At 42.4% G+C, this 12,598-nt stretch overlaps 1 long non-coding RNA gene across 1 annotated transcript; it reads right to left on the reverse strand.

The window, feature by feature from the left end:
• Positions 1 to 2,687: 2,687 nt before the first annotated feature.
• On the reverse strand, positions 2,688 to 4,331 carry LOC128351161 (uncharacterized). The gene is made up of 2 exons (XR_008319618.1): positions 4,147 to 4,331; positions 2,688 to 3,418 (listed from the first exon to the last, which is right to left on the reverse strand). It is a non-coding gene; the product is annotated as an uncharacterized LOC128351161 (long non-coding RNA).
• Between the last annotated feature and the right edge of the window lie 8,267 nt (positions 4,332 to 12,598).

Genomic DNA, 12,598 nt, shown 5'->3' on the forward strand with positions numbered 1-12,598 from the left:
TTGGGGTTTGAGTGCATAGACCATCCATCCTACTCATCAGATCTTGCTTCATCTGACTATTCCTTGTTTCCAAATCCTAAAAAGAGTTTGAAAGGGAGGAAATTTTTGAATGATATGGAGGTGATAGCAGCAGCAGAGCAGTATTTCAGTGATCAGACATCAGGGATTTTTTTATTTTTTTTTTGAAGGGTTAAAGAAACTTGAGAAACAATGTGCCAAGTGTGTTGAACTTCAGGGTGAATATGTGAAATAGCATGTAAGTTTCATGACTCTAGGTCATTCCCTTCTTGGTCGGGCCTAGAACTTTTCAGCACCCCCTCGTATTACCAAAACGTCTTCCCCATTTTGTTGGTGGGGATGTAAAGACAGAGGTACTCTCCTTCATTTATGGTGGGGTTGCCCATACATAAAAGGCTATTGGCAGCAATTTTTTCATATAATCTCTGAAATAATCCAACTCGATCTTCAGCCTGATCCAGTGTTAGCACTTTTATCAATTTACAAAAGTACTTACAAAGATATACCTCATAAAAATCTAATAACTCTGTTGCTAGCAGCAGCCAAGGTAGAGGTAGCTAAACACTGGAAAATTGTATTATTTGAAAAGCTAACCCATCAAATCAGGTTAGCTAGAGTAGTAACAAAACAAGACAAGTTTTTGGAAATATGATTTCCATTTATTGAATATGTCAATAAGGGATGGTCAGTTTGTCACACTCCATACACTCAAATCAAATTTTTGAATGATGTTCTTTCTTGAATTTTGTTTTCAATTGTCTCCTATCAAGTTGTACCAGCATGTTCAGCAACCAACAATCTCTTCTTAAACTGGACTTGCGTATAACCTCAAATGGCTCTCAATTTCTGGCTTATGTTCAAGTTTTTATTGTTTGTTCTTTTCCATTGCTGCACAGTTTTTATACATGTGCTGCATTTGTTGAAAATAAAATAATTTTTTTTTAAAAAAATGGATGGTTAATGCCAATCCTCTTAAGAGGTCCTTCCTTCTTTCTTTTCTTTTGGTGCAGAGGGATTACATTTTATATCCCGTTCTTCCTCCAAGGAACCAAGAGCAGTGTACTACATACTTAAGTTTCTCCTCACAACAACCGTGTGAAGTAGGTTAGGCTGAGAGAGAAGCGACTGGCCTAGAGTCACCCAGCAAGTATTTGGCTGAATGGGGATTTGAACTTGGGTCTCCCTGGTCCTAGTCCAGCACTCTAACCACTACAACTCGCTGGCTCTTCCTTAACATGGGACCTCTTAAGTACATAGGAGCATTTGCTTGCTAGGTCAAACCAAGAGTCTATCTAGTCCACCATTCTGTCCCCAGAAACAACTAGATGCCCCTAGGAAACTCACAAGTCTGGCATGATGGGGACAGCTATTCCCTGTTTGTCCTCAGTGTCTAGTATTTAGAAGTCTATTTAGAGGCTTCTTCTGTTGTACTGGTGCTTCTTTTATTTAGGTTGTCAGCTGTTAATGAAACTGCTCTGGGGTATTAGCAGGGGTGTATCTAATGTGGGGCAGGCAGGGCACATGCCCCGGGCGCCACTTGAGGGGGGCACCATTTTTTAAAATTAAATTTTTTTTAATGGCTGCCGAAAACAAAATGGCCACCAAACATGCTCAAATGGCCTCTGTGAGGCCCTAGGCCATGCCAAGCCTCATAGAGGCCATTTGAGCATGCACGGTGGCTATTTTGTTTTCAGCGGCCATTTTTTTAAAAATTAAAAAAATGTCCACCACACATACTCAAATGGTCCCTGCGAGGCCCTGGAGGCCAGCGGGGGGAAGGGGGAAACTTTGCAGACCCCCCACACATGGCCTTTAGGAAGCCCCCCAAAGGGGCTACAGGTAAAATAAAAAATAAAAATAATATGTCACTGTACACATATTTAGTTTGGCACTATGTACAGAGAATCAGGGCTTGTGAATACTGAGCTGAAGCTTATGAGCTAGGATTGTATTCATTTGCTCTTACTTTGCTTCTTGTGATAAATGAGTTAAATGTGATGTCTTAATAATATGGCTATTAATGGTGAGTTTGTCTTTGAATCAGTGGCAAATCCTTAGTATTAAGGCCCACTGGGAGTTTCTTGCTCTCTTTCTCTTGTTTTAACTGTCTTTCGGAAATACTAGAATATATTTCAAGCAGTGACACAGTTTACTCTGCATATCCTTTAATTATTTTCAGAGTATCTGGGAAAAGTCAAATTCTCCATTTATTTTTAAAACTTATGTAATAGTGATGCTACAATGCATAGTAGAGAATTAGACAAGCACTACTGTTTAGTTTTCCGAGAACACCTCCACATAGTATTTGGGTATTTCATGACCCCCAGCATACTGAAATTTGTTGTTTCCCAGCAATTATTTGGTCTGGCTATGTCCACTGCTAAATAGTTTTTGAAATATTAAAAGATTAATGAGCTTGACTTGTATTTTTCAGCTGATATTATGGAAAAGTTATCTGAAAGATGAGTGTCAGATGTTTGGACAGGGGGCGCAATTTCAGTGCTTGCCCTAGGCGCTATTTTCCCTAGATACTCCTCCGGGTATTAGCTAAGCAACCCAGCTGACTTTTGGGCTTGTGTGGGGAACCAGAGGATCTAGAGTGAGCAGCTTATTACAGAATAGATTTGTGCAAAGCTTCGGTCTTGGAAATTACAAACAGAGAGTTGAAGTCAAATACAGTCAGGTTTATTTAGGGTTTCAGGGGTACATAAAGGAAATCTTGAATAATAAGCAACAGAATATTAACTAGTAAAACTAACAAGGCTAGTAATACCAATAAGACTAAATGGAAGCTCACGAAGAGGCGCTTTAGCTGGAGATCTGAATTAAAATCCACTCAAAGCTGAACAGAGAGATGGACTAAGAGAACAGCTTTAGACTTTAAAGGGTTCAGGTACAGAGGGGAGCAAGAGATTTCAGAGCAGAAGTTAGTATACCTAGTTCCTTCTGATGGTGTGTTAAGACACTTGTTGCTCAGCCAATGCTAAGGGACTTCTTTCTCCAGGGACAAGCAAGGAAGTGGGATGCAAAAGCAGGGATCCATGTGCCACTTGCAGGTCAGAAAGCCAGAAAAAGTCCAAATGGAGGTCTGGTCCCAATAAACCAGTTCCTTGAGGTAGCCAAGCATGGTGCACAGATGGGGCCTGGAGACAGGGCCAATCCAGGGGCAAAAAGCAGAAGAGGGATGAGAGCCAAGACACAGCAGGATGGTATAGCTGGTGCCCGGACACATGCACACGCAAGTCCAGAGAAGAGATACACTGCTTGGTGGTCTCGAGGACAGAAATAGACAACATCTTGCCCTGGAGCCAAATGTTGACCACACTTTTCTGCTGAAAGCGGTGACATCTATGATGGACAAAATTTAACATTTTGACCTGTTAAATCTTTGGTGGGTGTGCTGTAAAACACAATGAAGCAAGTGGGTTTTAGAAACCTGTGTGGGATGAAGTGAATGAGCACATTAGGCTTATCTCTTGGTCCAGGAGGACCTTGATGGGTAATTGGAATGTTTTAACTAGTGCTCCTCCAAAGCCTTGAGCAAACCATTAACACTACTGTTCAAGAGATGAGCCTGTTATACCTTATCTACTCCTTCCTGCGAAAGTGATAAGCTCAAAGGCTAATCTGATGTGCCAACATAGAGGGGACTCTTGGCTATTCCAGTTAGAAGAATAGTTCTTAATTCACTTGTGTCTACTTCAGTATCCTCATCTGAGCTAGGACCAGAAAGGAGAGCATGAGGAATAGTCCTCTTTCAGTCACAGATTAGGCTTGACCTTGAGTTACCTTCTCCCATGCTGCCTGCTAAGCAACATACCCTCATGAGTTAGCTCATGTAAGCCAATGGTGAGCTCATGATCCCATGAGTTCAGAGAGTCAAGGATGGGAGACTACAAGCTTGTAGTTCCAAATCATGTACAGGGGTGCTGCTGGGAGCCCCCAAACAGGCTATACTTTTAATACAGTCAGTATACTTCTACATATACTGACTGACATCCTGACTAAAAGAAGCAGCAGCACAACAAAAGAAGCATCAGTGTAGTATGAGTGCTTCTGAAGAATTCCAAACTAACATTGCACCAGTGCTAGTGTGTGTGTATTGGGGGTGTGTGTTCAACTACTTACCCCTTGGAAGCCCTTATATCACATGAAAATATGTCCCTGAGGGCTGCCTCACCCTTAGGGACATATATTTGGGTGGTACAGCATTCTTCCTGGAGGAGGTTGTTCAAACTTGCTCCCACCACTGGATCAGCAAAGGAGTGGAATTAGATAAACTTTTCAGATGTGCTCCATTATTCAGGATGTCAGCCACTGTTTCTGACAATGGAAGACACATTTCACTGTCATTGTTAATAGCCTATAACCATTGATGGACCTATTTTCCATATGTATATTGTGTAAGAGAGGAAACTTTCTCTCCATTCATTCCATATCATGCATACTTTTATAACCCTTCCACATGTCTCTAGCATCCAATTTTTTACTAAGCAAAAAGCCAAAGTTTCTTTAGCCTTTCCTCACAGAGGATGCCCCAGCCCCTACCCACATTTTAGTTGTTCTTCTCTGTACCTTCTCCAGATCTTTGGATCTGTTTGCACTGTTGTATTCTTTCATGTGATCCTTTATGTAGTCTTACATAGGCAGAAGACCATCAAAGAAGGCAATAGTAGGATATATCTAGTATAATTACATATAGGGAGCTAATAGCCATTTCAATGATCATGGCTGCACTTTAAAATGTTGTGGTGGACAGCTGCATTGCTGAACTACAAAATGATATCGCAGCCCAGCACAATCATTAAAGTTATCATCATCCCAGAGTCTGTTGTATAGTGTTGTTAGCAGTGGGTACAGTCCCTGTTTCTTGAGGTACAGGATATCATACAACTTCACCTTCTCTCCACCTTTTTGGGGGAGGTGGGGGGTGGAGGGGTACTGGCAATGTCACCTAAAGCCACAACTGAAATATTTATTATGACAAGTATGCTGTGAAGACTGACTGTAATAGATTAACTGACAAATACAGTTAATCTATTACAACGTAATGTCCCCTCACAAATGCATAAGTATTATTATTATTATTATTATTATTATTATTATTATTATTATTAATTCGATTTCTATACCACCCTTCCAAAAATGGCTCAGGGCGGTTTACACAGAGAAATAACAAATAAATAAGATGGATCCCTGTCCCCAAAGGGCTCACAATCTAAAAAGAAACATAAGATAGACACCAGCAACAGTCACTGGAAGTACTGTGCTGGGGGTGGATAGGGCCAGTTACTCTCCCCCTGCTCAATAAAGAGAATCACCATGTTAAAAGGTGCCTCTTTGCCAAGTTAGCAGGCGTAATGTGTTCTCCTGAATATATTGCTTCTACATGACAATTGGACAGTGGAGTATTTTAAATCATAGTGTCATCAGTCATTGTTCCCCGTGAATTGATATTTGTGTGACTATTGGCCATAGGTGACACTGTCAGTAAAGAGATCCAAGTTACTGATTTAATTTCTTCCTCTAGAGCAGGGGCTCTCAACGTTGGGTCCCCAGATATTATTGGACTTCAACTCCCATAACCCACAGTCCCAGGGGCTTTTGGTTGGGGATTATGGGAGTTGAAGTCCAATAACATCTGGGGACCCAACATTGAGGATCCCTGCTCTAGAGCAAGGAAAGATTGCTGGTGGTCTGCAGACTGGCTCCAGACTGTAGCAATTATATCTGGTTTGGCTGAACTAAATTTTAATCAAGGTATGGTAAGAAATTTGCCCATCATTTCACTCATATTGTAGGGAAATTCAAAAGTGGCTGATATCCTGACTAACGAAGCACTAGTGCAACGAGAGAAACACCTGCTAGCTCCTGGCTGCAGCCAGGCATCCTCCCGGCTTCCTCGCCTTCCACCACCTCTCAGCATGGTTGCATGCGCAGCCAGGCAACCCCCAGCCATTCCCTGAGACCTTCATGACCCCAGAGATATACTTTTGGATGGCACAAAGTGCTTCCTGGGGATGATGAGAGTGTTGAAATTTGCTCCCACTGCTTGGCCTGAGTTAGCTGAACTTTTCAAAAGCACCTGTTGCACTGGTGTTTCATAAGTCACCATTTTGAAATAGTATAGATAATGCACAGTTTAATGTTCTCTCTCTCTCTCTCTCTCTCTCTCTCTCTCTCTCTCTCTCTCTAATTTTGTGTGTACTGAGGATGTAATTTGCAAATACACTTGTTTATATGTAATAATATGCCTTGCACATGTCGTCCATCTCTGTGCATTATTAGGTGCTGTCAACGGTTTTTGGAGTTCTACTCAAAAGGGCAGTTTTAGTGACAAGATACATTGCCTTCACCGAACCACTGACTGAGGAATAGAGTGATCCCTAAGAATACAGATGTTGGCCATCCCTATTCTAGAGAACATGGTAATCACTCCAGAACTGATTATATACCTTGTTATAGATAGGAGTTCTCACTCTTAAGAACCAAGTCTATAATTCCTAGGAGCGCTCCTGGAACCTGATTTGCTCCGGATGATCAGGCAGACTGTGGCCATGGATGCTTTTGCAAAGCAAGAAAAGGGGTGGTACCCAAACAAACAATGAAGTCATCTCTGCTAACTTGGCAAGTTACCCCTGCTAACTAAGGTAAAGAGGCACTTTTTAACTTGGTGATTCTCTTTATTTAGCAGGGGGAGAGTAACTGGCCCTGTCCACCCCCAGCACAATACCTCCAGTGACTGTTGCTGGTGTCTATCTTATGTTTCTTTTTAGATTGTGAGCCCTTTGGGGATAGAGATCCATCTTATTTATTTGTTATTTATTTGTGTAAACCACCCTGAGCCATTTCTGGAAGAGTGGTATAGAAATCGAATAAATAATTAAATAAATAAATAAAAATAAAAAGGAGAAGGCAAACTTGAAATAATATATAGAATGTAATGAGAAAATGTATCTATCGATTCAGCGTGTTTTGGTGAGTTGCCTTCTTTTGGGGCACAAAAGTACCTCTTCCAATGGTATGGTTCCCACAGATTGGTACTATCCTGGCAAGCCAGCTTCCCTGCCTCTCCTGCATTAACTAGTGCACTAGCTGTGACCTTTGCTGAAGAAGGCAGTTCTGGCTAGATGTGCCTTGGTCACATCTCGATTAGACAATTGCAACACATGCTAAATGGGGATACTTTAGAAACGTATTTGGAAACTGCCGCTGGTGCAGAATGCTGCTGCCACTGTGCTGATGGGAGCTCAATATTCAGAGCACTTTATAATATTATTTGATCTTTACTGGCTCTTAATTATGTGTTTTCAGACCCAATTCAAAGTGCTGGTTAACCACTTTAAAACTCTAAATGGTTTGGCACCAGAGTATATAGACTGCTCCCATGTGATTCTGCACCTGCTGAGGTCCAGATCCTACCACCATCTGTAATGTGTTTGGCGTGTATGCAGCCTGCAGGACAGGTCTTTATTACTGATGGCACCCTTTCCTTATAGAGGGTGCCATAAACTCTACCTAAGGAAGCCCATTTAGTCCCCTCCCTATTAATTTTTCAGATCTTCTGAAGATAAACTTGTTTCAACAGATCTTCAGCATTGGTTAAATTTGATCCTCATGCCATTTTGTTCTGTAGCTGATGGTGTTCATCTTGGTTTGGTGCTGTTTAAATTCTTGTTGTTGGACTTTTGAATATTTTTGTATTCTGTTTTATGGCTGCTGTACATAGCCTTGGGGGCCCATTAGATAGAAAGGCTTACAAATGTAAATATAAATACAGAAATAACCTTTCCATATTGGGCTTGAAGCACCAGGCACAGTGGGCAGCTTTTGCTGCCCCTATTTATTCATAATTATTATTAAGAATAATTATATACCATTTTTCATCCAGACAAAAATACCAGCAAAAACTGGCATTGCTGGTAGACACCAGCAACAACCACTGGGAAAGATGCTATGCTGGGATGATTAGGAAAAATTGCTACCCCCTGCAAAGTATAAGAGAAAATACTACCACTTAAAACAATGCCTGTTTTAAGTGCCTTTTTGCACTGTTAGCAGGGATTACAAGTATTTTATGCTACATCTTTACATCATTTATTTTGAAAAGACGTAAGATAGGCTTTAGATTGGGCCTGTGTATTCACCAGACTTTATAACAACATGATTAAGTGGGAGCAGCGAAACAAAGTACTACATATTTATCTAGGAATTCCTCCCTAATAACTGATACACACAATTGACACTGAGCCATAAATGTGTGCTGATGTGCACCCAAGCTGCAAGACTGTTGCTGAGACCAGTATGATCAGTGATCTCTTGTGGCTGTTAGAATTACATGCTGAGCCCATCATCTCCTTCTCAACTTCAGTAGTTACGGTGGAGCAACTTGAAGCTGATCCTTTCTACCTGTGTTTGACTAGGCAACTCTCAGCAATCCAATTCCCCTTTGCCTTCCATTTTGTCAAGTGCTTTAAAAGCAGTTGAAGAACCACATGTGTGTCTCAGTTTAAAAATATTGCTTTGACAGAGGTAAATATTTGTACTGAATCTGATTCTTTACTTTTCATTTGAGGCTACCCTGCAAAGCAATTCCAAGACATGTCCCCTATATATCCAGATGAACGCTAGGCAATAGATATCTGGCCCACTAGCCCTGTGTTACTGACATGTGTTGAAAGGAAGTGGCACGACACTGCTGATCTGGGAGAAAGCTCACAGGACATATGTGGCAAGGGGCATCAAGAAAAGAGAAGAAAATGGGAGACTTTCACAGGGTAGTGTTGGAGCAAAAGTAAAGAGAAAGTGGACCAAAGGTCATGGATTGGGGCATATCTGGATATGACAGGAGAGAGATTAAGGGGGAAAGGCAATGGACAGCTTTAAAGATAAAGACAAAAAGGTTATATTGAATGAAGAAGGGACCGAAAGCCTGATCAAGCCCAATAATACTTGTTTCTCTTAGGAGTTCTACAGACTATTTATAAGGAATTGAAATCCTTGCTGAGGGCATTCAAAATGTTTTAGCTAAAAGATGGAAGTGGAGATCAAAATGCTTCATAGGCTACCAAAACAGTGGAATAATTTTGCAGTTAAAAACAAACAGATTTTGTGTGTGAAGACAAAATGGGACAGTGAGGGGTAGGAAGAGGAACTACCCTCACAACAGTAACTGGGATGAAGTTGTTCAACCCACAATGCAGAAGTGATTCTATGGTTTTGCCAGCAGTTGTGGCACACAGACACAAAAAGGAGTTAAATTGCCTAAGACAGCCACACACAAGGTGCATCACAGCTTTTATAGATATGTAGGCCACATTTACCAGACTGTGAAAGGAAGCACTTTGTGGATAGACCTTAGAACCGTGTGGTTTCTCTGACACTTGGTGTTTAACAAAAAAACCATAATCTCTCTATGACTTCTGCCTGAGGCTTCAGACGAAGCCATTGTAAGTTGTCAATTTTATTAAACTACTTTCCAAAGGGAGACCTCTGTGTGTCTTTGTTTGTATCTCCACCTCTACTAACTTTTGTGTTTACAGTCTGATATAAATCAAACTTACAGTACATGAGAGGGAGTCCGAGGGGGTCCTGACAGGGGTATTTTTATTTTAGTCCATCATCCTGAAGTACAATGGTGGTGTTCACCCACATTATAAACACTGCTGCTTTAGAATTCAGTGGTTTACAGTCTGACACAGATCAAATTTATGTAATAGTATTTAAGTAATTAAATACTATTTAAGTATAATTAAATTAAATATTATGGTTAAATCTTATTCAAACTGGCTATAGATGGTGATTCATTCCACAATACTTCTAGGGTGCTTTTAAAGATTCATCGCATTAAAATAAGCAGAAAGTGAGCTCCATTAGTTCTACTTCAAAATTCTTATTTGTCTAGGGAGGTGAGCTGGTCTGAGGGAGGTGAGGTCTTGTGGTAACATGCATAAAGTGTCCCCTTTGCTAAGCAAGATCTGCCCTGGTTTGTATTTGAATGGGATACATGTGTGAGCACTGTAAGACATTCCCCTCAGGGGAATGGGTCCACTCTGGGAAGGGCATCTGCATGCTTGCATGCAGAAGGTTGGTTCCAAGTTCCCTCCCTGGCATCTCCAGATAGGGCTGAGAGAGACTCCTGCCTGCAACCTCGGAGAAGCCACTGTCAGTCTCTGTAGACAATACTGAGCTAGATGGACCAGTGGTCTGACTTAGTATAAGGCTGCTTCCTATGTTCCTACATATTAAATTGTAGCCCATCCTTACAGACACATACTCATCTCAGAATGCAGGAAGTGGAAGCCTTTTTTGAAGCACCCCAAGTCAAAATGCCTTTTCGTATGGAAGATTCAAAGGGGAGTCATTCTCCTTCCCACTTCTCTTGCGTATGCATTGGGCTTCATGGGCATAACAGGGGAAACTGGATCGGGCCCCTACTCAGTGTACAGAATCAGCACGTTTCAGGCTACATGTGATTGTTTCTAAGGAGCACTTATATTTTTGCCTGACTCACTAGTTCTACATGCTGAGTTGGTATAAAAACATTGAAATGGGTCTGAACACTATAGTCTTGACCCAGCAGTCATCCCCATTATTCCCATGGAGTCCAATGCATAAGCAAGAGGCACGGCTCAAGCATCCAGGCAGTGCTAAAAACATCAAGTGGCCCCTGGTGCACAACCCAACCTCAAACAGCACCCAACAAGGGAAAGAACAGGGCCTAGGCCTGAGCAAAGAATGAGAGGGGCTGGTGCATGCTATTCATGTGACTATGCATGCACAGGGAGGAGGTAACAAGAGTTGCCCCCTGCAGAAGCCACCCAGCCTTCCTCCCATAGTGGAAGCAGGGAATACACCCCCTCAGTATAGGCGGAACGGGGGGGGGGCAGGCAGGGCACATGCCCTGGGTGCCACTGAGGAGGGGGCACCATGCCAGTTCCTCCTACCCCTCTGCCCACCTGCCCAGCCCCAGGGCCCCTCAGCCACCTGCCATCCTGCTTGCCTTGCCTTGTAGGATCCGCAAGGCCTAGGATCTGAGCAGCCTGCAAACGGCAGCAGAGCTCTTCTCTCCCCGCCTCTCAGCTGATTGGCGGGTGGGCGGGCTTCCAGAGAGGCCTCCCTGTAGGCCTCCCTGAAGCCTGAACTTGGAGTCGGCAGGACCCAAGCAAGCCAGGAAGGAGGCAGGCAGAGTTCTCTGCAGCAGACCCTCTGCCCAGACCATCCAGCACAGCTTTTGCAAGGTAGACTGAATTCCTTTTTGTGGTTACCCCTGGCCCCCACCCCGGGTATATAGGGATCTGCTTGCCATAGGGCTTTGATATGGCGGGGGGTGGGGGGAGAGAGACTGAGAAGTCTCTGAATATTTAATTTAAAACAGATTGAAAAATTTGCTGGCTTTAAAAATAAAAACTATCTAAAAAGGCCTATAAGTGGCTTGTTTCATGGCAGAAAATTACAAAAACTTCTGGAACAAATATTAATCATACATTTATAAATGCACTTATGTTCAAGTTGTTTTGCAACCCAGAAAGTCTGAGTTAGAACTGTGAAGCATGTGTTGTGCTTTTATTTTAATTTTTCTTGTGTGTGAACTGCTCCCCAATAACTCGCAGGGACTTCAGGGTAAATCTGGCCAACATGTGAATGCAGCACCTCCATTCCAGAGGAGATGTGTGTTAAAGGGCTTTAAAAGCCCCGTGTGAAAAACCTCCTGGAATCAAACTTTACTGAATTTGTTCAGAATTCTGAGAAAACAAACAGGCTCACCCTGCATGGTTGAAAGTCTCCTTTGCTAATCTGCAGCGAGGGGGCCATTTTAATAATTAACGTTTCTAGTATGTTCTAGGCATTAAAAGTAGCACAAATATATAGTACTCAATGTATATCACTATCTATTGTGAAGTGTCTGTGTGTGTATTCAGTGAAATGTATTTCCAGGCAGCATACTTATTTTGAAATATCAGACTTAAATCCTTGGGGGCCTGGGGTGTGCAGAGGCCCTGGACTTTGAGGGGCTGAGGGCCCATTTTAAAATCTCCTCTTGGCCCATTCCAACCTTCCTATGCCCCTGGCGGTCACTACACATGGGCTTCTGCACAACATCTGCACAGAAGAAACTTCCATGTAGAAAATGTGCCTCTTGTAAATTGACCCTGAATTTTCCATCCATGACTGAGATAGCTGAGAGAGTCAATAATAAAAGAACAGCACACTGCTTGTGACAGGAAGGGGCAAATTACAATGATTTCTTAGTCGGGCAGGGGCTGGTTTTGGCCCTGGCAGAACTTGGCTGTCTGCTCCAGTTGCAAATTCCTCTGTCTAGTGTGGCAAACCAATGTATCCTCCTCCCTCCTGGTGTCAGAGTAAGCACTAGTGTGGTGAATGCACATATATCCCATCATGAGCCAACAGTCATTACAAGACAAAGGTTGGCAGGAAGCATTCACTGGTTTATAGACCCACCCGCCCCCGCCGCCACCTTCTTCTTCCCCTGTTTTGCTTGTGGCTATTTGGGCAGGTGATCCTCTAGGACAAAGTCATGTTTTTTAAAAAGCATGAGATGAGACAGAGAAAATGACAA

This window comes from Hemicordylus capensis, chromosome 3 (genome assembly GCF_027244095.1).
Source record: "Hemicordylus capensis ecotype Gifberg chromosome 3, rHemCap1.1.pri, whole genome shotgun sequence".
Lineage (NCBI taxonomy): Eukaryota > Metazoa > Chordata > Lepidosauria > Squamata > Cordylidae > Hemicordylus > Hemicordylus capensis.